This window comes from Amblyomma americanum, chromosome 1 (genome assembly GCF_052857255.1).
Source record: "Amblyomma americanum isolate KBUSLIRL-KWMA chromosome 1, ASM5285725v1, whole genome shotgun sequence".
NCBI classification, from domain to species: domain Eukaryota; kingdom Metazoa; phylum Arthropoda; class Arachnida; order Ixodida; family Ixodidae; genus Amblyomma; species Amblyomma americanum.
Window position 1 is genome coordinate 482,167,072 of NC_135497.1, and position 26,243 is coordinate 482,193,314.

The following is a 26,243-nucleotide window of genomic DNA, read 5'->3' on the forward strand; positions in this document are numbered from 1 at the left end:
AGTTCTCTACATTCATAGATATCTGGTAGTCTTCGTGCCACTCCTAGCGCAGTGGTGTAGTGGTTAAGCGAAGTTGTAATACGTGTTACGAAGTGATAGCTTAATGGGTTTATTCCCATATATACTGAATTCATAGTTCTCTACATTCTTAGATATCTGGTAGTCTTCGTGCCACTCCTGGCGCAGTGGCGTAGCGGTGAAGCGATGTTGCAATAAGGGTTATGAAGTGATAGCTTAATGGGTTTATTCCCATATATACTGAATTCATAGTTCTCTACATTCTTAGATATCTGGTAGTCTTCGTGCCACTCCTGGCTCAGTGGTGTAGTGGTTAAGCGAAGTTGTAATACGTGCTATGAAGTGATAGCTTAATGGGTTTATGGCCATATATACTGAATTCATAGTTCTATACATTCTTAGATATCTGGTAGTCTTCGTGCCACTTCTGGCGCAGTGGTGTAGCGGTGAAGCGATGTTGCAATATGGGTTATGAAGTGATAGCTTAATGGGTTTATTCCCATTAAACTGAATTCATAGTTCTCTACATTCATAGATATCTGGTAGTCTTCGTGCCAATCCTGGCGCAGTGGCGTAGCAGTTAAGCGATGTAATAATAAGGTTTATGAAGTGATAGCTTAATGGGTTTATTTCCATATATACTGAATTCATAGTTCTCTACATTCATAGATATCTGGTAGTCTTCGTTCCACTCCTGGCGCAGTGGTGTAGCGGTTAAGCGAAGTTGTAATACGGGTTATGAAGTATAGCCTAATGGGTTTATTCCCATATATACTGAATTCATAGTTCTCTACATTCATAGATATCTGGTAGTCTTCGTGCCACTCCTAGCGCAGTGGTGTAGTGGTTAAGCGAAGTTGTAATACGTGTTACGAAGTGATAGCTTAATGGGTTTATTCCCATATATACTGAATTCATAGTTCTCTACATTCTTAGATATCTGGTAGCCTTCGTGCCACTCCTGGCGCAGTGGCGTAGCGGTGAAGCGATGTTGCAATAAGGGTTATGAAGTGATAGCTTAATGGGTTTATTCCCATATATACTGAATTCATAGTTCTCTACATTCTTAGATATCTGGTAGTCTTCGTGCCACTCCTGGCGCAGTGGTGTAGTGGTTAAGCGAAGTTGTAATACGTGCTATGAAGTGATAGCTTAATGGGTTTATGGCCATATATACTGAATTCATAGTTCTATACATTCTTAGATATCTGGTAGTCTTCGTGCCACTCCTGGCGCAGTGGTGTAGCGGTGAAGCGATGTTGCAATATGGGTTATGAAGTGATAGCTTAATGGGTTTATTCCCATATAAACTGAAATCATAGTTCTCTACATTCTTAGATATCTGGTAGCCTTCGTGCCAATCCTGGCGCAGTGGTGTAGTGGTTAAGCGAAGTTGTAATACGGGTTATGAAGTGATAGCTTAATGGGTTTATTCCCATATATACTGAATTCATAGTTCTCTACATTCTTACATATCTGGTAGTCTTCGTGCCACTCCTGGCGCAGTGGCGTAGCGGTGAAGCGATGTTGCAATAAGGGTTATGAAGTGATAGCTTAATGGGTTTATTCTCATATATACTGAATTCATAGTTCTCAACATTCTTAGATATCTGGTAGTCTTCGTGCCTCTCCTGGCGCAGTGGTGTAGCGGTTAAGAGAAGTTGTAATACGGGTTATGAAGTGATAGCTTAATGGGTTTATTCCCATATATACTGAATTCATAGTTCTCTACATTCTTAGATATCTGGTAGTCTTCGTGCCACTCTTGGTTCAGTGGTGTAGCGGTTAAGCGAAGTTGTAATACGTGTTATGAAGTGATAGCCTAATGGGTTTATTCCCATATATACTGAATTCTTAGTTCTCTACGTTCATAGATATCTGGTAGTCTTCGTGCCACTACTGGCGCAGTGGTGTGGCTGTTATGCGAAGTTGTATTACGGGTTATGAAGTGATAGCTTAATGGGTTTATTCCCATATATACTGAATTCATAGTTCCCTACATTCATAGATATCTGGTAGTCTTCGTGGCACTCCTGGCGCAGTGGTGTTATGGTTAAGCGATGTTGTAATACATGTTATGAAGTGGTAGCATAATGGGTTTATTCCCATATATACTGAATTCATAGTTCTCTACATTCTTAGATATCTGGTAGTCTTCGTGCCACTCCTGGCGCAGTGGCGTAGCGGTTAAGAGATGTTGTAATAAGGGTTTTGAAGTGATAGCTTAATTGGTTTATTCCCATATATACTGAATTCATAGTTCTCTACATTCAGATATATTTGGTAGTCTTCGTGCCACTCCTGGCGCAGTGGTGTAGCGGTTAAGCGAAGTTGTAATACGGGTTATGAAGTGATAGCTTAATGGGTTTATTCCCATATATACTGAACTCATAGTTTTCTACATTCATAGATATCTGGTAGTCTTCGTGCCACTCCTGGCGCAGTGGCGTAGCGGTGAAGCGATGTTGCAATAAGGGTTATGAAGTGATGGCTTAATGGGTTTATTCTCACATATACTGAATTCATAGTTCTCTACATTCTTAGATATCTGGTAGTCTTCGTGCCACTCCTGGCGCAGTGGTGTAGCGGTTAAGCGAAGTTGTAATACGGGTTATGAAGTGATAGCCTAATGGGTTTATTCCCATATATACTGAACTCATAGTTCTCTACATTCATAGATATCTGGTAGTCTTCGTGCCACTCCTGGCGCAGTGGCGTAGCAGTTAAGCGATGTAATAATAAGGTTTATGAAGTGATAGCTTAATGGGTTTATTTCCATATATACTGAATTCATAGTTCTCTACATTCATATATATCTGGTAGTCTTCGTTCCACTCCTGGCGCAGTGGTGTAGCGGTTAAGCGAAGTTGTAATACGGGTTATGAAGTATAGCCTAATGGGTTTATTCCCATATATACTGAATTCATAGTTCCCTACATTCATAGATATCTGGTAGTCTTCGTGGCACTCCTGGCGCAGTGGTGTTATGGTTAAGCGATGTTGTAATACATGTTATGAAGTGATAGCATAATGGGTTTATTCCCATATATACTGAATTCATAGTTCTCTACATTCTTAGATATCTGGTAGTCTTCGTGCCACTCCTGGCGCAGTGGTGTAGCGCTTAGGCGAAGTTGTAATACGGGTTATGAAGTGATAGCTTAATGGGTTTATTCCCATATATACTGAACTCATAGTTTTCTACATTCATAGATATCTGGTAGTCTTCGTGCCACTCCTGGCGCAGTGGCGTAGCAGTTAAGCGATGTTGTAATAAGGGTTATGAAGTGATAGCTTAACGGGTTTATTTCCATATATACTGAATTCATAGTTCTCTACATTCATAGATATCTGGTAGTCTTCGTGCAACTCCTGGCGCAGTGGTGTAGCGGTTAAGCGAAGTTGTAATACGGGTTATGAAGTGATAGCTTAATGGGTTTATTCTAATATATACTGAATTCATAGTTCTCTACATTCATAGGTGCCTGGTAGTCTTCGTGCCACTCCTGGCGCAGTGGTGTAGTGGTTAAGCGAAGTTGTAATACGTGTTATGAAGTGATAGCTTAATAGGTTTATTCCCATATATACTGAATTCATAGTTCTCTACATTCATAGATATCTTGTAGTCTTGGTGCCACTCCTGGCGCTGTGGTGTAGCGGATAAGCTATGTTGTAATGAGGGTTATGAAGTGATAGCTTAATTGGTTCATTCCCATGTATACAGAATTCATAGTTCTCTACATTCTTAGATACCTGGTAGTCTTCGTGCCACTCCAGGCGCAGTGGTGTAGCGGTTAAGCGAAGTTGTAATATGGGTTATGAGGTGATAGGTTAATGGATTTATTCCCATATATACTGTATTCATTGTTCTCTACATTCATAGATATCTGGTAGTCTTCGTGCCACTCCTGGCGCCGTGTTGTAATGGTTAAGCGAAGTTGTAATACGTGTTACGAAGTGATCGCTTAATGGGTTTATTCGTATATATACTGAATTCTTAGTTCTCTACATTCTTAGATATCTGGTAGTCTTCGTGCCACTCCTGGCGCTGTGGCGTAGCGGTTGAGCGATGTTGTAATAAGGGTTATGAAGTGATACCTTTATGTGTTTATTCCCATATATACTGAATTCATAGTTCTTTACATTCATAGATATCTGGTAGTCTTCGTGCCACTCCTGGCGCAGTGGCGTAGCGGTTAAGAGATGTTGTAATAAGGGTTTTGATGTGATAGCTTAATGGGTTTATTCCCGTATATACTGAACTCATAGTTCTCTACATTCATAGATATCTGGTAGTCTTCGTTCCAATCTTGGCGCAGTGGTGTAGCGGTTAAGCGAAGTTGTAATACGTGTTATGAAGTGATAGCTTAATGGGTTTATTTCTATATATACTGAATTTTTAGTTCTCTACATTAGATATCTGGTAGTCTTCGTGCCACTCCTGGAGCAGTGGCGTAGCGGTTAAGCGATGTTGCAATAAGGGTTATGAAGTGATAGCTTAATGGGATTATTCCCATATATTCTGAATACATAGTTCTCTACATTCTTAGATATCTGGTAGTCTTCGTGCCACTCCTGGCGCATTGGTGTAGCAGTTAAGCTATGTGGTAATGAGAGTTATGAAGTGATAGCTTAATGGGTTTATTCCCATGTATACTGAATTCATAGTTCTCTACATTCTTAGATACCTGGTAGTCTTCGTGCCACTCCTTTCGCAGTGGTGTAGCGGTTAAGCGAAGTTGTAATAAGGGTTATGAGGTGATAGGGTAATGGGTTTATTCCCTTCTATACTGAATTCATAGTTCTCTACATTCATAGGTATCTGGTTGTCTTTGAGCCGCTCCTGGCGCAGTGGTGTAGTGGTTAAGCGAAGTTGGAATACGTGTTATGAAGTTATAGCTTAATAGGTTTATTCCCATATATACTGAATTCATAGTTCTCTACATTCATACATATCTTGTAGTCTTGGTGCCACTCCTGGCTCAATGGTGTTTATTCCCATATATACCGAATTCATAGTTCTCTACATTCATAGATATCTGGCCACTCCTGGCGCAGTGGCGTAGCAGTTAAACGATGTTGTAATACGGGTTATGAAGTTATAGCTTAATGGGTTTATTCTCATATATACTGAAATCATAGTTCTCTACATTCTTAGATATCTGGTCGTCTTCGTGCCACTCCTGGCGCAGTCGTGTTATGGTTAAGCGATGTTGTAATACATGTTATGAAGTGATACCTTAATGGGTTTATTCCCATATATACTGAATTCATAGTTCTCTACATTCTTAGATATCTGGTAGTCTTCGTGCCACTCCTGGCGCAGTGGCGTAGCAGTTAAGCGATGTTGTAATAAGGGTAATGAAGTGATAGCTTAATGGGTTTATTCCCATATATACTGAATTCATAGTTCTCTACGTTCTTAGATATCTGGTAGTCTTCGTGCCACTCCTGGCGCAGTGGTGTAGTGGTTAAGCGAAGTTGTAATACGTGTTATGAAGTGATAGCTTAATGGGTATATTCCCATATATACTGAATTCATAGTTCTCTACATTCATAGGTATCTGGTAGACTTCGTGCCACTCCTGGCGCAGTGGTGTAGTGCTAAAGCGTAGTTGTAATATGTGTTATGAAGTGATAGCTTAGTGGGTTTATTCCCATATATACTGAATTCATAGTTCTCTACATTCAGATATATTTGGTAGTCTTCGTGCCACTCCTGGCGCAGTGATGTAGCGGTTAAGCGAAGTTGTAATAGTGGTTATGAAGTGATAGCTTAATGGGTTTATTCCCATATATACTGAATTCATAGTTCTCTACATTCATAGATATCTGGTAGTCTTCGTGCCACTCCTGGCGCAGTGGCGTAGCAGTTAAGCGATGTTGTAATAAGGGTTATGAAGTGATAGCTTAATGGGTTTATTCCCATATATACTGAATTCATAGTTCTCTACATTCTTAGATATCTGGTAGTCTTCGTGCCACTCCTGGCGCAGTGGTGTTATGGTTAAGCGATGTTGTAATACATGTTATGAAGTGATAGCTTAATGGGTTTATTCCCATATATACTGAATTCATAGTTCTCTACATTCTTAGATATCTGGTAGTCTTCGTGCCACTCCTGGCGCAGTGGCGTAGCGGTTAAGAGATGTTGTAATAAGGGTTTTGAAGTGATAGCTTAATGGGTTTATTCCCATATATACTGAACTCATAGTTATCTGCATTCATAGATATCTGGTAGTCTTCGTGGCACTCCTGGCGCAGTGGTGTAGTGGTTAAGCGATGTTGTAATACATGTTATGAAGTGATAGCTTAATGGGTTTATTCCCATAAATACTGAATTCATAGTTCTCTACATTCTTAGATATCTGGTAGTCTTCGTGCCACTCCTGGCGCAGTGGCGTAGCGGTTAAGAAATGTTGTAATAAGGGTTTTGAAGTGATAGCTTAATGGGTTTATTCCCATATATACTGAATTCATAGTTCTCTACATTCTTAGATATCTGGTAGTCTTCGTGCCACTTCTGGCGCAGTGGCGTAGCGGTTAAGGAATGTTGTAATAAGGGTTTTGAAGTGATAGCTTAATGGGTTTATTCCCATATATACTGAATTCATAGTTCTCTACATTCTTAGATATCTGGTAGTCTTCGTGCCACTCCTGGCGCAGTGGTGTAGTGGTTAAGCGAAGTTGTAATACGTGTTATGAAGTGATAGCTTAATGGGTTTATTCCCATATATACTGAATTCATAGTTCTCTACATTCTTAGATATCTGGTAGTCTTCGTGCCACTCCTGGCGCAGTGGCGTAGCGGTGAAGCGATGTTGCAATAAGGGTTATGAAGTGATAGCTTAATGGGTTTATTCTCAGATATACTAAAATCATAGTTCTCTACATTCTTAGATATCTGGTCGTCTTCGTGCCACTCCTGGCGCAGTGGTGTTATGGTTAAGCGATGTTGTAATACATGTTATGAAGTGATAGCTTAATGGGTTTATTCCCATATATACTGAATTCATAGTTCTCTACATTCTTAGATATCTGGTCGTCTTCGTGCCACTCCTGGCGCAGTGGCGTAGCGGTTAAGAGATGTTGTAATAAGGGTTTTGAAGTGATAGCCTAATGGGTTTATTCCCATATATACTGAATACATTGTTCTCTACATTCTTAGATATCTGGTAATCTTCGTGCCACTCCTGGCGCAGTGGCGTAGCAGTTAAGCGATGTTGTAATAAGGGTAATGAAGTGATAGCTTAATGGGTTTATTCCCATATATACTGAATTCATAGTTCTCTACGTTCTTAGATATCTGGTAGTCTTCTTGCCACTCCTGGCGCAGTGGTGTAGTGGTTAAGCGAAGTTGTAATACGGGTTATGAAGTGATAGCTTAATGGGTTTATTCTCATATATACTGAATTCATAGTTCTCTACATTCTTAGATATCTGGTAGTCTTCGTGCCACTCCTGGCGCAGTGGTGTAGCGGTTAAGCGAAGTTGTAATGCGGGTTATGAAGTGATAGCTTAATGGGTTTATTCCCATATATACTGAATTCATAGTTCTCTACATTCTTAGATATCTGGTAGTCTTCGTGCCACTCCTGGCGCAGTGGTGTTATGGTTAAGCGATGTTGTAATACATGTTAAGAAGTGATAGCATAATGGGTTTTTTCCCATATATACTTAATTCATAGTTCTCTACATTCTTAGATATCTGGTAGTCTTCGTGCCACTCCTGGCGCAGTGGCGTAGCGGTTAAGAGATGTTGTAATAAGGGTTTTGAAGTGATAGCTTAATGGGTTTATTCCCATATATACTGAATTCATAGTTCTCTGCATTCATAGATATCTGGTAGTCTTCGTGGCACTCCTGGCGCAGTGGTGTAGTGGTTAAGCGATGTTGTAATACATGTTATGAAGTGATAGCTTAATGGGTTTATTCCCATATATACTGAATTCATAGTTCCCTACATTCAGATATATTTGGTAGTCTTCGTGCCACTCCTGGCGCAGTGGTGTAGCGGTTAAGCGAAGTTGTAATACGGGTTATGAAGTGATAGCTTAATGGGTTTATTCCCATATATACTAAACTCATAGTTCTCTACATTCATAGACATCTGGTAGTCTTCGTGCCACTCCTGGCGCAGTGGCGTAGCAGTTAAGCGATGTTGTAATAAGGGTTATGAAGTGATAGCTTGATGGGTTTATTTCCATATATACTGAATTCAAAGTTCTCTACATTCATAGATATCTGGTAGTCTTCGTGCCACTCCTGGCGCAGTGGTGTAGCGGTTAAGCGAAGTTGTAATACGGGTTATGAAGTTATAGCTTAATGGGTTTATTCCCATATATACTGAATTCATAGTTCTCTACATTCTTAGATATCTGGTAGTCATCGTGCCACTCCTGACGCAGTGGCGTAGCGGTGAAGCGATGTTGCAATAAGGGTTATGAAGTGATAGCTTAATGGGTTTATTCCCATATATACTGAATTCATAGTTCTCTACATTCTTAGATATCTGGTAGTCTTCGTGCCACTCCTGGCGCAGTGGTATAGTGGTTAAGCGAAGTTGTAATACGGGTTATGAAGTGATAGCTTAATGGGTTTATTCTCATATATACTGAAATCATAGTTCTCTACATTCTTAGATATCTGGTCGTCTTCGTGCCACTCCTGGCGCAGTGGTGTTATGGTTAAGCGATGTTGTAATACATGTTATGAAGTGATAGCTCAATGGGTTTATTCCCATATATACTGAATTCATAGTTCTCTACATTCTTAGATATCTGGTAGTCTTCGTGCCAATCCTGGCGCAGTGGCGTAGCGGTTAAGAGATGTTGTAATAAGGGTTTTGAAGTGATAGCTAATGGGTTTATTCGCATATATACTGAATACATTGTTCTCTACATTCTTAGATATCTGGTAATCTTCGTGCCACTCCTGGCGCAGTGGCGTAGCAGTTAAGCGATGTTGTAATAAGGGTAATGAAGTGATAGCTTATTCTCATATATACTGAATTCATAGTTCTCTACGTTCTTAGATATCTGGTAGTCTTCTTGCCACTCCTGGCGCAGTGGTGTAGTGGTTAAGCGAAGTTGTAATACGGGTTATGAAGTGATAGCTTAATGGGTTTATTCTCATATATACTGAATTCATAGTTCTCTACATTCTTAGATATCTGGTAGTCTTCGTGCCACTCCTGGCGCAGTGGTGTAGCGTTTAAGCGAAGTTGTAATGCGGGTTATGAAGTGATAGCTTAATGGGTGTATTCCCATATATACTGAATTCATAGTTCTCTACATTCTTAGATATCTGGTAGTCTTCGTGCCACTCCTGGCGCAGTGGTGTTATGGTTAAGCGATGTTGTAATACATGTTATGAAGTGATAGCTTAATGGGTTTTTTCCCATATATACTGAATTCATAGTTGTCTACATTCTTAGATATCTGGTAGTCTTCGTGCCACTCCTGGCGCAGTGGTGTAGTGGTTAAGCGATGTTGTAATACATGTTATGAAGTGATTGCCATATATATATATATATATATATATATATATATATATATATATATATATATATATTGTAGTGTGGTAATCTTCATCGATATAACCACTGACATGCGTCGCGTGCTGCCGCTCTCAAGGACGAAGAAGTTGTTCGCTGCCTTGCTCTTTCGCCACGCCTGACGCTTCGCTGCGAGTCTCCCCTGAGCGGCTGGAATCATCTGGGTTCACCGAATAAACACACCCCTACAATTGGTGCAGGTGCTGCTGGGTACGTTCCCGTCCACCCTGGAACTAAGAAGCCGCACGTTACCCTCTGCTTCCAGCATGCCGGATGACACTGCCACGACATCGTCGCCCCTCCCAACCACCGTGCTGTGTTCTGGAGCTCTACGGCAGCGTGATCCGTGCTTCTTCAGTGGCACAGCCGACCAGGACGTCGACGATTGGTTGGCGGCATATGAGCGCGTCAGTAGCTACAACAGATGGGACGACGCTATCAAGCTAAGCAATGTAATCTTTTATCTGACTGACGTGGCGAACCTCTGGTTTCGCAACCATGAGGCAGACCTGCCATCTTGGTCTGCATTTAAAAAGAATTTTGCAGAAGTGTTCGGCCGCCCTGCAGTTCGCAAGCTCCGGGCAGAACAACGCTTGCGTGAGCGCACTCAGCAAGTCGATGAGTCGTTCACTAGTTATATAGAGGACATCGTGGACCTATGCAAGCGTGTCGATCCGCTAATGACTGAAGCGGATAAGATCGAGAACATCATGAAAGGCATCTCTGACGACGCGTGCCAAATGCTCTGGGTAAAAAATCCTGCCACGGTGAGTGACGTGATCAAGCTTTGCCAGAGCTACGACGTGCTTCGTAAGAAGCGCGCTTCTACCCGGCGGTCCGGTGTTAGAGACGACGCCATCTCTACACTTGCGCTGGGCGGTTCTACCCCATCAGAGGACAGCCCTTTACTTCAGCAAATCAAAGCCTTCGTTCGAGAAGAGGTCGCCCGCCAGCTATCGCTGGTCCCTCAGTTACAGGATAGTGGCCGCCTTGTTCCTGACATGGCTCCGTCTTTGGCCCCTACCATACGGCGTGCCGTTCAAGATCACATCGCTGACGTTCTTCCTCCCAGCTCCATGCTCCCGCCCAGCCCTGTGCTGCCGCCCAGCCCCGTGCCAGCGCAAGTAACGGCACCACTGACTTACGCCCAAGTTGCGGCCAGGCCGCTCATGCCATCAGCATCTCTTTCCTACCAGGCCGCTCCTTCCAACCTTCCTTCGCCTTTGCCTGGGTCTGCATTCCATGTCCCTATTCCAAGGGTACGCCAACGCCCTACGAACCCTTGGCGTACCGCGGACAACCGACCAATCTGCTACTCTTGCGGGCTGCCGGGCCATGTCGCACGCCTTTGCCGCCAACGCCTTCCACCTTCTCGAGCTGAACTATGGAACTACTCCTACAATACAGACCAGCCCTCGCCGAGAAATCCGCCCAGTTCCGAATTTGTATCTCGTGACAATCAAACGTACACAGCTCGCCGATCACCTTCCCCTCGTCGCCGTTCCCCGTCCCCACTCCGACGTTCTACCGGCACCGTTGAGGGAAACTAACAGTCGCAGTTCCCGGGGCAAGAACTGCGCTTGGTTCGAACTCTTCAAGTCCTCGGTGTTCTCCCACTAACGTAATTCAAGTGTTTGTCGACGGCGTCGCAGTACTCGCTCTAGTCGACACGGGCGCTGCCGTATCAGTCATCAGTGAAGCTCTTTGCCGTCGTCTTCGTAAGGTGACCACCGCACTTTCCGACTTTTCGCTTCGCACCGCCTCATCACAGCGCATTCATCCCTCAGCGGCGTGCACGGCCCGTGTTCTCATCGAAGACGTCTTATACACCATCGAGTTTATTGTACTGTCTCGCTGCTCACACGACATCATCCTGGGCTACGATTTCCTTTCCACTCATCATGCCGTTATTGACTGCGCCCGCGCGGAAGTTTCCTTTTTACCTCTTTGTGATACCGTCTTGTGTGACGTCCCTACCCGGCCTGCAAAACTCCTCGTCGCCAGTGACACAGACATTCCTCCATTTTCTGCTGCCCTCGTTCCACTCTCCTGTGAAAGCGTTATTAGTTCGACTGTCTTCTTCACACCTTCCGACGCCGCTTCACGCCATCCCTGCCTCCTGCTTCCATTTGCGGTCCTCAAGATCGAAGATGGCCTTAGTGCAATGTACGTCTCAAATCCATTTTCGTGCCCGTCCGTCCTGCTACGCGGCGAGTGTCTCGGTCGTATTGAAGAACTTGATCCCGCGCTTGTAAATACTCTTCCTGCAACGCCTACTTCATTAGACGTTAATGTGCTCAGCTCTTGCGATACAGCGACCGCTTCGACACCACCCGATGTTCTTCAACAAGCTATTGACGCAGATCTCCCACCCGCACAACGCGATCAACTCGCTGCTCTTCTACAGAACTTCACTTCTGCCTTCGACCTTCCTCACACTGCTCTGGGTCGCACGTCTGTCGTTACGCACGCAATCGACACTGGTACAAACGCACCTTTACGACAGCGTCCTTATCGCGTGTCGGCCTCTGAGCGCCAAGTCATTGCTGACAACGTGGACGACATGCTTCGCCGGGGCGTCATACAGCCATCTAACAGTCCATGGGCTTCTCCGGTTGTTTTGGTCACCAAGAAAGATGGTTCCATCCGGTTTTGCGTCGATTACCGTAGGCTTAACAAAATCACGCGCAAAGATGTCTATCCTTTGCCGCGAATCGACGACGCCTTGGACTGTTTACAGGGAGCCGAGTATTTCTCCTCTTTGGATTTGCGCTCCGGCTACTGGCAGGTACCGATGGCTGATAATGACCGCTCGAAAACTGCCTTTATAACACCGGATGGATTATACGAGTTCAACGTTATGCCCTTTGGCCTCTGCAATGCCCCGGCTACTTTCGAGCGCCTGATGGACACTGTTCTTCGTGGACTCAAGTGGCAGACCTGTCTTTGTTATCTGGACGACATCGTAGTTTTTTCTGCCGACTTTTCTTCTCACCTTCTCCGCCTAAAGGATGTCCTCACGTGTCTCGCCGGCGCTGGGCTTCAGTTGAATTTGAAGAAGTGCCACTTTGCCGCTCGAAAACTCACAATTTTAGGCCACGTAGTTTCTAAGGACGGCATTCTTCCCGACCCCACCAAACTTCGCGCAGTTGCAGAGTTCCAGAAGCCAACCTCCCTGAAGCAGCTTCGGAGCTTTATCGGCCTCTGCTCCTATTTTCGACGTTTCATCTTGAACTTCGCCTCTATCATCGCTCCTCTGACCCAGCTCCTTGCCGGCAGCTCCGACCTTTCCGCCTGGACTCCAGCCTGCGATAAAGCCTTTGACACTTTACGCCGCCTTTTGGTTTCGCCGCCCATTCTACGCCACTTTGATCCGGCTGCGCCTACGGAGATCCACACTGATGCCAGCGGTATTGGGCTTGGTGCCGTCCTTACCCAACGTAAGCCTGGTTACAGCGAGTATGTTGTGGCATACGCCAGCCGAACATTGACAAAGGCAGAATCTAATTATTCAGTCACAGAAAGGGAATGTTTGGCCATTATTTGGGCTATCGGAAAATTTCGTCCTTATGTGTATGGTCGACCGTTTTACGTTGTGACCGATCACCACGCTTTGTGCTGGCTTGCCTCTCTGAAAGACCCATCCGGTCGCCTTGCTCGCTGGGCTCTTCGTCTCCAGGAGTTTGACATTCATGTCATTTATCGATCAGGGCTGAAGCATACGGACGCGGATGCTCTTTCCCGCTCGCCATTGCCTAGAGATAATTCGTCTGACCACGTCTGTGCCTACGATATGTCGACTCTTACAACTATCGACATGGCTACCGAGCAGCGGAATGACCCCTGGATCAATGCACTTTTGAATTTTCTCTCAAGTCCTACTCCCGGTCATTCCTCCAAAGCGCTCGTCCGCCAAGCACACCACTTCTCCATTCGTGACGGTCTTCTCTATCGCCGCAATTATTTGCTTGATGGACGGAAGTGGCTTCTAGTCATCCCGCGTCATCTCCGCGCCGACATTTGTGCTGCGTACCATGGTGACCCACAATGTGCTCACGGTGGCGTATTGAAAACCTACACACGCCTACGTCTGCGATTTTACTGGCGTGGAATGTACCGCTTCGTAAGACATTTCGTGCGCGCTTGCGAATCTTGTCAACGCCGAAAAACTCCTCAGAAGTCCTCTGTTTCGTTGCAGCCGTTACCCTGCCCTGCTCGTCCGTTTGACCGCGTTGGCATAGATCTCTATGGCCCTCTTCCGACTACTCCTGCTGGAAACCGGTGGATTATTGTGGCAGTAGACCATCTGACTCGCTACTCTGAAACATCACCGTTACCCTCTGCCTCTGCAAGAGACGTTGCTTTGTTCATTCTCAACAACTTGATTCTTCGCCACGGGACTCCGAAGGAACTGCTCAGTGACCGCGGACGCGTTTTCTTGTGCGACGCTCTCGAGGCCCTACTGAAAGAATGTCGCATCATTCATCGCACCGCTACTTCTTACCACCCTCAGACGAATGGCCTGACAGAACGCTTCAACCGTACTCTGAGTGACATGCTGGCCATGTACGTCAACGACGCTCATTCCAACTGGGACCACGTTCTTCCCTTCGTAACCTACGCGTACAACACTGCGATACAGACCACCACTGGATTCTCTCCCTTTTTTCTTCTTTACGGGCGCGAGCCAACCTGCACAATGGACGCGCTTTTTCCCTACCGCCCTGATGTTTCTGAATCGACACCACTCTCGGACGCCGCCCAGTATGCAGAAGAATGCCGTCAGCTCGCTCGTTCGCTCACAAAGGAAAATCAATGGCAACAAAAACACCATCGTGACACTGGTGAGGCGCCTTCATATGCGCCCAACTCCCTGGTGTGGCTCTGGGTTCCTGCCACAACCGCCGGCCTGTCAAAGAAGCTTCTTGCTCGGTATCACGGTCCATACCGAGTGCTTCAACAAACATCTCCTGTGAACTACGTAGTTGAGCCCGTTACGCCATCTGCGGACTTGCGTCGCCGTGGACGCGAAATAGTTCATGTGGACCGAATCAAGCCCTACTACGATCCGTCTGTCCTTTCGGCACCATGAGTCGCCAGGATGGCTCCTTCTCTGCCCGGGGGGGAAACTGTAGTGTGGTAATCTTCATCGATATAACCACTGACATGCGTCGCGTGCTGCCGCTCTCAAGGACGAAGAAGTTGTTCGCTGCCTTGCTCTTTCGCCACGCCTGACGCTTCGCTGCGAGTCTCCCCTGAGCGGCTGGAATCATCTGGGTTCACCGAATAAACACACCCCTACAATATATATATATATATATATATATACTGAATTCATAGTTCTCGACATTCATAGATATCTGGTAGTCTTCGTGGCACTCCTTGCGCAGTGGTGTAGCGGTTAAGCGAAGTTGTAATACGGGTTATGAAGTGATAGCTTAATGGGTTTATTCCCATATATACTGAATTCATAGTTCTCTGCATTCTTAGATATCTGGTAGTCTTCGTGCCACTCCTGGCGCAGTGGCGTAGCGGTGAAGCGATGTTGCAATAAGGGTTATGAAGTGATAGCTTAATGAGTTTATTCCCATATATACTGAATTCATAGTTCTCTACATTCAGATATATTTGGTAGTCTTCGTGCCACTCCTGGCGCAGTGGTGTAGCGGTTAAGCGAAGTTGTAATACGGGTTATGAAGTGATAGCTTAATGAGTTTATTCCCATATATACTGAATTCATAGTTCTCTACATTCATAGATATCTGGGAGTCGTCGTGCCACTCCTGGCGCAGTGGTGCAGTGGGTAAGCGAAGTTTTAATGCGTGTTACGAAGTGATAGCTTAATGGGTTTATTCCCATATATACTGAATTCATAGTTCTCTACATTCTTAGATATCTGGTAGTCTTCGTGCCACTCCTGGCGCAGTGGCGTAGCGGTGAAGCGATGTTGCAATAAGGGTTATGAAGTTATAGCTTAATGGGTTTATTCCCATATATACTGAATTCATAGTTCTCTACATTCTTAGATATCTGGTAGTCTTCGTGCCACTCCTGGCGCAGTGGTGTAGTGTTAAGCGAAGTTGTAATGCGGGTTATGAAGTGATAGCTTAATGGGTTTATTCCCATATATGCTGAATTCATAGTTCTCTACATTTTTAGATATCTGGTCGTCTTCGTGCCACTCCTGGCGCAGTGGTGTAGCGGTGAAGCGATGTTGCAATAAGGGTTATGAAGTGGTAGCTTAATGGGTTTATTCCCATATATACTGAATTCATAGTTCTCTACATTCTTAGATATCTGGTCGTCTTCGTGCCGCTCATGGCGCAGTGGTGTAGTGGTTAAGCCAAGTTGTAATACGTGTTATGAAGTGATAGCTTAATGGGCATATTCGCATATATACTGAATTCATAGTTCTCTACATTCATAGGTATCTGGTAGTCTTCGTGCCACTCCTGGCGCAGTGGTGTAGTGCTAAAGCATAGTTGTAATACGTGTTATGAAGTGATAGCTTAGTGGGTTTATTCCCATATATACTGAATTCATAGTTCTCTACATTCAGATATATTTGGTAGCCTTCGTGCCACTCCTGGCGCAGTGGTGTAGCGGTTAAGCGAAGTTGTAATACGGGTTATGAAGTGATAGCTTAATGGTTTATTCCCATATATACTGAATTCTTAGTTCTCTACGTTCATAGATATCTGGTAGTCTTCGTGCCACTACTGGCACAGTGGTGTGGCTGTTATGCGAAGTTGTATTACGGGTTATGAAGTGATAGCATAATGGGTTTATTCCCATATATACTGAATTCATAGTTCTCTACATTCATAGATATCTGGTAGTCTTCGTGGCACTCCTGGCGCAGTGGTGTTATGGTTAAGCGATGTTGTAATACATGTTATGAAGTGATAGCATAATGGGTTTATTCCCATATATACTGAATTCATAGTTCTCTACATTCTTAGATATCTGGTAGTCTTCGTGCCACTCCTGGCGCAGTGGCGTAGCGGTTAAGAGATGTTGTAATAAGGGTTTTGAAGTGATAGCTTAATGGGTTTATTCCCATATATACTGAATTCATAGTTCTCTGCATTCTTAGATATCTGGTATTCATCGTGCCACTCCTGGCGCAGTGGCGTAGCGGTGAAGCGATGTTGCAATAAGGGTTATGAAGTGATAGCTTAATGGGTTTATTCACATATATACTGAATTCATAGTTCTCTACATTCTTTGTTATCTGGTAGTCTTCGTGCCACTCCTGGCGCAGTGGTGTAGTGGTTAAGCGAAGTTGTAATACGTGTTATGAAGTGATAGCTTAATGGGTTTATTGCCATATATACTGAATTCATAGTTCTCTACATGCTTAGATATCTGGTAGTCTTCGTGCCACTCCTGGCGCAGTGGTGTAGTGCTAAAGCGAAGTTGTAATACGTTTTATGAAGTGATAGCTTAGTGGGTTTATTCCCATACATACTGAATTCATAGTTCTCTACATTCAGATATATTTGGTAGTCTTCGTGCCACTCCTGGCGCAGTGGTGTAGCGGTTAAGCGAAGTTGTAATACGGGTTATGAAGTGATAGCTTAATGGGTTTATTCCCATATATACTGAATTCATAGTTCTCTACATTCATAGGTATCTGGTAGTCTTCGTGCCACTCCTGGCGCAGTGGTGTAGTGGTTAAGCGAAGTTGTAATACGTGTTACGAAGTGATAGCTTAATGGGTTTATTCCCATATGTACTGAATTCATAGTTCTCTACATTCTTAGATATCTGGTAATCTTCGTGCCACTCCTGGCGCAGTGGCGTAGCGGTGAAGCGATGTTGCAATAAGGGTTATGAAGTGATAGCTTAATGGGTTTATTCTCATATCTACTGAATTCATAGTTCTCTACATTCTTAGATATCTGGTAGTCTTCGTGCCACTCCTGGCGCAGTGGTGTAGTGGTTAAGCGAAGTTGTAATACGTGTTATGAAGTAATAGCTTAATTGGGTTATTCCCGTATATACTGAATTCATAGTTCTCCACATTCTTAGATATCTGGTAGTCTTCGTGCCACTCCTGGCGCAGTGGCGTAGCAGTTATGCGATGTTGCAATGAGGGTTATGAAGTGATAGCTTAACGGGTTTATTCCCATAAATACTGAATTCATAGTTCTCAACATTCTTAGATATCTGGTAGTCTTCGTGCCTCTCCTGGCGCAGTGGTGTAGCGGTTAAGAGAAGTTGTAATACGGGTTATGAAGTGATAGCTTAATGGGTTTATTCCCACATATACTGAATTCATAGTTCTCTACATTCTTAGATATCTGGTAGTCTTCGTGCCACTCTTGGTTCAGTGGTGTAGCGGTTAAGCGAAGTTGTAATATGTGTTATGAAGTGATAGCTTAATGGGTTTATTCCCATATATACTGAATTCTTAGTTCTCTACGTTCATAGATATCTGGTAGTCTTCGTGCCACTACTGGCGCAGTGGTGTGGCTGTTATGCGAAGTTGTATTACGGGTTATGAAGTGATAGCTTAATGGGTTTATTCCCATATATACTGAATTCATAGTTCCCTACATTCATAGATATCTGGTAGTCTTCGTGGCACTCCTGGCGCAGTGGTGTTATGGTTAAGCGATGTTGTAATACATGTTATGAAGTGATAGCATAATGGGTTTATTCCCATATATACTGAATTCATAGTTCTCTACATTCTTAGATATCTGGTAGTCTTCGTGCAACTCCTGGCGCAGTGGCGTAGCGGTTAAGAGATGTTGTAATAAGGGTTTTGAAGTGATAGCTTAATTGGTTTATTCCCATATATACTGAATTCATAGTTCTCTACATTCAGATATATTTGGTAGTCTTCGTGCCACTCCTGGCGCAGTGGTGTAGCGGTTAAGCGAAGTTGTAATACGGGTTATGAAGTGATAGCTTAATGGGTTTATTCCCATATATACTGAACTCATAGTTTTCTACATTCAAAGATATCTGGTAGTCTTCGTGCCACTCCTGGCGCAGTGGCGTAGCGGTGAAGCGATGTTGCAATAAGGGTTATGAAGTGATGGCTTAATGGGTTTATTCTCATATATACTGAATTCATAGTTCTCTACATTCTTAGATATCTGGTAGTCTTCGTGCCACTCCTGGCGCAGTGGTGTAGTGGTTAAGCGAAGTTGTAATGCGGGTTATGAAGTTATAGCTTAATGGGTTTATTCCCATATATACTGAATTCATGGTTCTCTACATTCTTAGATATCTGGTCGTCTTCGTGCCACTCCTGGCGCAGTGGCGTAGCGGTGAAGCGATGTTGCAATAAGGGTTATGAAGTGGTAGCTTAATGGGTTTATTCCCATATATACTGAGTTCATAGTTCTCTACATTCTTAGATATCTGGTAGTCTTCGTGCCGCTTCTGGTGCAGTGGTGTAGTGGTTAAGCCAAGTTGTAATACGTGTTATGAATTGATAGCCTAATGGGTTTATTGCCATATATACTGAATGCATTGTTCTCTACATTCTTAGATATCTGGTAGTTTTCGTGCCACTCCTGGCGCAGTGGCGTAGCAGTTAAGCGATGTTGTAATAAGGGTAATGAAGTGATAGCTTAATGGGTTTATTCCCATATATACTGAATTCATAGTTCTCTACGTTCTTAGATATCTGGTAGTCTTCGTGCCACTCCTGGCGCAGTGGTGTAGTGGTTAAGCGAAGTTGTAATACGTGTTATGAAGTGATAGCTTAATGGGCATATTCACATATATACTGAATTCATAGTTCTCTACATTCATAGGTATCTGGTAGTCTTCGTGCCACTCCTGGCGCAGTGGTGTAGTGCTAAAGCGTAGTTGTAATACGTGTTAAGAAGTGATAGCTTAGTGGGTTTATTCCCATATATACTGAATTCATAGCTCTCTACATTTAGATATATTTGGTAGTCTTCGTGCCACTCCTGGCGCAGTGGTGTAGCGGTTAAGCGAAGTTGTAATAGGGGTTATGAAGTGATAGCTTAATGGGTTTATTCCCATATATACTGAACTCATAGTTCTCTACATTCATAGATATCTGGTAGTCTTCGTGCCACTCCTGGCGCAGTGGCGTAGCAGTTAAGCGATGTATTAATAAGGTTTATGAAGTGATAGCTTAATGGGTTTATTTCCATATATACTGAATTCATAGTTCTCTACATTCATAGATATCTGGTAGTCTTCGTGCCACTCCTGGCGCAGTGGTGTAGCGTTTAAGCGAAGTTGTAATACGGGTTATGAAGTATAGCCTAATGGGTTTATTCCCATACATACTGAGTTCATAGTTCTCTACATTCATAGATATCTGGTAGTCTTCGTGCCACTCCTAGCGCAGTGGTGTAGTGGTTAAGCGAAGTTGTAATACGTGTTACGAAGTGATAGCTTAATGGGTTTATTCCCATATATACTGAATTCATAGTTCTCTACATTCTTAGATATCTGGTAGTCTTCGTGCCACTCCTGGCGCAGTGGCGTAGCGGTGAAGCGATGTTGCAATAAGGGTTATGAAGTGATAGCTTAATGGGTTTATTCCCATATATACTGAATTCATAGTTCTCTACATTCTTAGATATCTGGTTGTCTTCGTGCCACTCCTGGCTCAGTGGTGTAGTGGTTAAGCGAAGTTGTAATACGTGCTATGAAGTGATAGCTTAATGGGTTTATGGCCATATATACTGAATTCATAGTTCTATACATTCTTAGATATCTGGAAGTCTTCGTGCCACTCCTGGCGCAGTGGTGTAGCGGTGAAGCGATGTTGCAATATGGGTTATGAAGTGATAGCTTAATGGGTTTATTCCCATATAAACTGAAATCATAGTTCTCTACATTCTTAGATATCTGGTAGCCTTCGTGCCAATCCTGGCGCAGTGGTGTAGTGGTTAAGCGAAGTTGTAATACGGGTTATGAAGTGATAGCTTAATGGGTTTATTCCCATATATACTGAATTCATAGTTCTCTACATTCTTACATATCAGGTAGTCTTCGTGCCACTCCTGGCGCAGTGGCGTAGCGGTGAAGCGATGTTGCAATAAGGGTTATGAAGTGATAGCTTAATGGGTTTATTCTCATATATACTGAATTCATAGTTCTCAACATTCTTAGATATCTGGTAGTCTTCGTGCCTCTCCTGGCGCAGTGGTGTAGCGGTTAAGAGAAGTTGTAATACGGGTTATGAAGTGATAGCTTAATGGGTTTATTCCCATATATACTGAATTCATAGTTCTCTACATTCTTAGATATCTGGTAGTCTTCGTGCCACTCTTGGTTCAGTGGTGTAGCGGTTAAGCGAAGTTGTAATACGTGTTATGAAGTGATAGCCTAATGGGTTTATTCCCATATATACTGAATTCTTAGTTCTCTACGTTCATAGATATCTGGTAGTCTTCGTGCCACTACTGGCGCAGTGGTGTGGCTGTTATGCGAAGTTGTATTACGGGTTATGAAGTGATAGCTTAATGGGTTTATTCCCATATATACTGAATTCATAGTTCCCTACATTCATAGATATCTGGTAGTCTTCGTGGCACTCCTGGCGCAGTGGTGTTATGGTTAAGCGATGTTGTAATACATGTTATGAAGTGATAGCATAATGGGTTTATTCCCATATATACTGAATTCATAGTTCTCTACATTCTTAGATATCTGGTAGTCTTCGTGCCACTCCTGGCGCAGTGGCGTAGCGGTTAAGAGATGTGGTAATAAGGGTTTTGAAGTGATAGCTTAATTGGTTTATTCCCATATATACTGAATTCATAGTTCTCTACATTCAGATATATTTGGTAGTCTTCGTGCCACTCCTGGCGCAGTGGTGTAGCGGTTAAGCGAAGTTGTAATACGGGTTATGAAGTGATAGGTTAATGGGTTTATTCCCATATATACTGAACTCATAGTTTTCTACATTCATAGATATCTGGTAGTCTTCGTGCCACTCCTGGCGCAGTGGCGTAGCGGTGAAGCGATGTTGCAATAAGGGTTATGAAGTGATGGCTTAATGGGTTTATTCTCATATATACTGAATTCATAGTTATCTACATTCTTAGATATCTGGTAGTCTTCGTGCCACTCCTGGCGCAGTGGTGTAGTGGTTAAGCGAAGTTGTAATGCGGGTTATGAAGTTATAGCTTAATGGGTTTATTCCCATATATACTGAATTCATAGTTCTCTACATTCTTAGATATCTGATCGTCTTCGTGCCACTCCTGGCGCAGTGGCGTAGCGGTGAAGCGATGTTGCAATAAGGGTTATGAAGTGGTAGCTTAATGGGTTTATTCCCATATATACTGAGTTCATAGTTCTCTACATTCTTAGATATCTGGTAGTCTTCGTGCCGCTTCTGGTGCAGTGGTGTAGTGGTTAAGCCAAGTTGTAATACGTGGTATGAATTGATAGCCTAATGGGTTTATTGCCATATATACTGAATGCATTGTTCTCTACATTCTTAGATATCTGGTAGTTTTCGTGCCACTCCTGGCGCAGTGGCGTAGCAGTTAAGCGATGTTGTAATAAGGGTAATGAAGTGATAGCTTAATGGGTTTATTCTCATATATACTGAATTCATAGTTCCCTACGTTCTTAGATATCTGGTAGTCTTCGTGCCACTCCTGGCGCAGTGGTGTAGTGGTTAAGCGAAGTTGTAATATGTGTTATGAAGTGATAGCTTAATGGGCATATTCACATATATACTGAATTCATAGTTCTCTACATTCATAGGTATCTGGTAGTCTTCGTGCCACTCCTGGCGCAGTGGTGTAGTGCTAAAGCGTAGTTGTAATACGTGTTAAGAAGTGATAGCTTAGTGGGTTTATTCCCATATATACTGAATTCATAGCTCTCTACATTTAGATATATTTGGTAGTCTTCGTGCCACTCCTGGCGCAGTGGTGTAGCGGTTAAGCGAAGTTGTAATACGGGTTATGAAGTGATAGCTTAATGGGTTTATTCCCATATATACTGAACTCATAGTTCTCTACATTCATAGATATCTGGTAGTCTTCGTGCCACTCCTGGCGCAGTGGCGTAGCAGTTAAGCGATGTAATAATAAGGTTTATGAAGTGATAGCTTAATGGGTTTATTTCCATATATACTGAATTCATAGTTCTCTACATTCATAGATATCTGGTAGTCTTCGTTCCACTCCTGGCGCAGTGGTGTAGCGGTTAAGCGAAGTTGTAATACGGGTTATGAAGTATAGCCTAATGGGTTTATTCTCATATATACTGAATTCATAGTTCTCTACATTCATAGATATCTGGTAGTCTTCGTGCCACTCCTAGCGCAGTGGTGTAGTGGTTAAGCGAAGTTGTAATACGTGTTACGAAGTGATAGCTTAATGGGTTTATTCCCATATATACTGAATTCATAGTTCTCTGCATTCTTAGATATCTGGTAGCCTTCGTGCCACTCCTGGCGCAGTGGCGTAGCGGTGAAGCGATGTTGCAATAAGGGTTATGAAGTGATAGCTTAATGGGTTTATTCCCATATATACTGAATTCATAGTTCTCTACATTCTTAGATATCTGGTAGTCTTCGTGCCACTCCTGGCGCAGTGGTGTAGTGGTTAAGCGAAGTTGTAATACGTGCTATGAAGTGATAGCTTAATGGGTTTATGGCCATATATACTGAATTCATAGTTCTATACATTCTTAGATATCTGGTAGTCTTCGTGCCACTCCTGGCGCAGTGGTGTAGCGGTGAAGCGATGTTGCAATATGGGTTATGAAGTGATAGCTTAATGGGTTTATTCCCATATAGACTGAATTCATAGTTCTCTACATTCTTAGATATGTGGTAGCCTTCGTGCCAATCCTGGCGCAGTGGTGTAGTGGTTAAGCGAAGTTGTAATACGGGTTATGAAGTGATAGCTTAATGGGTTTATTCCCATATATACTGAATTCATAGTTCTCTACATTCTTAGATATCTGGTAGTCTTCGTGCCAATCCTGGCGCAGTGGCGTAGCGGTTAAGAGATGTTTTAATAAGGGTTTTGAAGTGATAGCTTAATGGGTTTATTCCCATATATACTGAATTCATAGTTCTCTGCATTCATAGATATCTGGTAGTCTTCGTGCCACTCCTGGCGCAGTGGTGTAGCGGTTAAGCGAAGTTGTAATACGTGTTATGAAGTGATAGCTTAACGGGTTTATTCCCATATATACTGAATTCATAGTTCTCTACATTCTTAGATATCTGGTAGTCTTCGTGCCACTCCTGGCGCAGTGGCGTAGCGGTGAAGCGATGTTGCACTAAGAGTTATGAAGTGATAGCTTAATGGGTTTATTCCCATATATACTGAATTCATAGTTCTCTACATTCTTAGATATCGGGTAGTCTTCGTGCCACTCCTGGCGCAGTGGTGTTATGGTTAAGCGATGTTGTAATAAGGGTTTTGAAGTGATAGCTTAATGGGTTTATTCCAATATATACTGAATTCATAGTTCTCTACATTCTTAGATATCTGGTAGTCTTCGTGCCACTCCTGGCGCAGTGGTGTAGCGGTTAAGGGAAGTTGTAATACGGGTTATGAAGTGATAGCTTAATGGGTTTATTCCCATATATACTGAATTCATAGTTCTCTACATTCTTAGATATCTGGTATTCTTCGTGCCACTCCTGGCGCAGTGGCGTAGCGGTGAAGCGATGTTGCAATAAGGGTTATGAAGTGATAGCTTAATGGGTTTATTCACATATATACTGAATTCATAGTTCCCTACATTCTTTGTTATCTGGTAGTCTTCGTGCCACTCCTGGCGCTGTGGTGTAGTGGTTAGGCGAAGTTGTAATACGTGTTATGAAGTGATAGCTTAATGGGTTTATTGCCATATATACTGAATTCATAGTTCTCTACATGCATAGATATCTGGTAGTCTTCGTGCCACTCCTGGCGCAGTGGTGTAGTGCTAAAGCGAAGTTGTAATACGTGTTATGAAGTGATTGCTTAGTGGGTTTATTCCCATACATACTGAATTCATAGTTCTCTACATTCAGATATATTTGGTAGTCTTCGTGCCACTCCTGGCGCAGTGGTGTAGCGGTTAAGCGAAGTTGTAATACGGGTTATGAAGTGATAGCTTAATGGGTTTATTCCCATATATACTGAATTCATAGTTCTCTACATTCATAGGTATCTGGTAGTCTTCGTGCCACTCCTGGCGCAGTGGTGTAGTGGTTAAGCGAAGTTGTAATACGTGTTACGAAGTGATAGCTTAATGGGTTTATTCCCATATGTACTGAATTCATAGTTCTCTACATTCTTAGATATCTGGTAATCTTCGTGCCAATCCTGGCGCAGTGGGGTAGCGGTGAAGCGATGTTGCAATAAGGGTTATGAAGTGATAGCTTAATGGGTTTATTCCCATATATACTGAATTCAGAGTTCTCTACATTCTTAGATATCTGGTAGTCTTCGTGCCACTCCTGGCGCAGTGGTGTAGTGGTTAAGCGAAGTTGTAATACGGGTTATGAAGTGATAGCTTAATGGGTTTATTCCCATATATACTGAATTCATAGTTCTCTACATTCTTAGATATCTGGTAGTCTTCGTGCCACTCCTGGCGCAGTGGTGTAGCGGTTAAGCGAAGTTGTAATACGGGTTATGAAGTGATAGCTTAATGGGTTTATTCCCATATATACTGAATTCATAGTTCTCTACATTCTTAGATATCTGGTAGTCTTCGTGCCACTCCTGGCGCAGTGGTGTTATGGTTAAGCGATGTTGTAATACATGTTATGAAGTGATAGCTTAATGGGTTTATTCCCATATATACTGAATTCATAGTTCTCTACATTCTTAGATATCTGGTAGTCTTCGTGCCACTCCTGGCGCAGTGGCGTAGCGGTTAAGAGATGTTGTAATAAGGGTTTTGAAGTGATAGCTTAATGGGTTTATTCCCATATATACTGAATTCATAGTTCTCTGCATTCATAGATATCTGGTAGTCTTCGTGGCACTCCTGGCGCAGTGGTGTAGTGGTTAAGCGATGTTGTAATATATGTTATGAAGTGATAGCTTAATGGGTTTATTCCCATAAATACTGAATTCATAGTTCTCTACATTCTTAGATATCTGGTAGTCTTCTTGCCACTCCTGGCGCAGTGGCGTAGCGGTGAAGCGATGTTGCAATAAGGGTTATGAAGTGATAGCTTAATGGGTTTATTCCCATATATACTGAATTCATAGTTCTCTACATTCTTAGATATCTGGTAGTCTTCGTGCCACTCCTGGCGCAGTGGCGTAGCGGTTAAGAGATGTTGTAATAAGGGTTTTGAAGTGATAGCTTAATGGGTTTATTCCCATATATACTGAATACATTGTTCTCTACATTCTTAGATATCTGGTAATCTTCGTGCCACTCCTGGCGCAGTGGCGTAGCAGTTAAGCGATGTTGTAATAAGGGTAATGAAGTGATAGCTTAATGGGTTTATTCCCATATATACTGAATTCATAGTTCTCTACGTTCTTAGATATCTGGTAGTCTTCTTGCCACTCCTGGCGCAGTGGTGTAGTGGTTAAGCGAAGTTGTAATACGGGTTATGAAGTGATAGCTTAATGGGTTTATTCTCATATATACTGAATTCATAGTTCTCTACATTCTTAGATATCTGGTAGTCTTCGTGCCACTCCTGGCGCAGTGGTGTAGCGGTTAAGCGAAGTTGTAA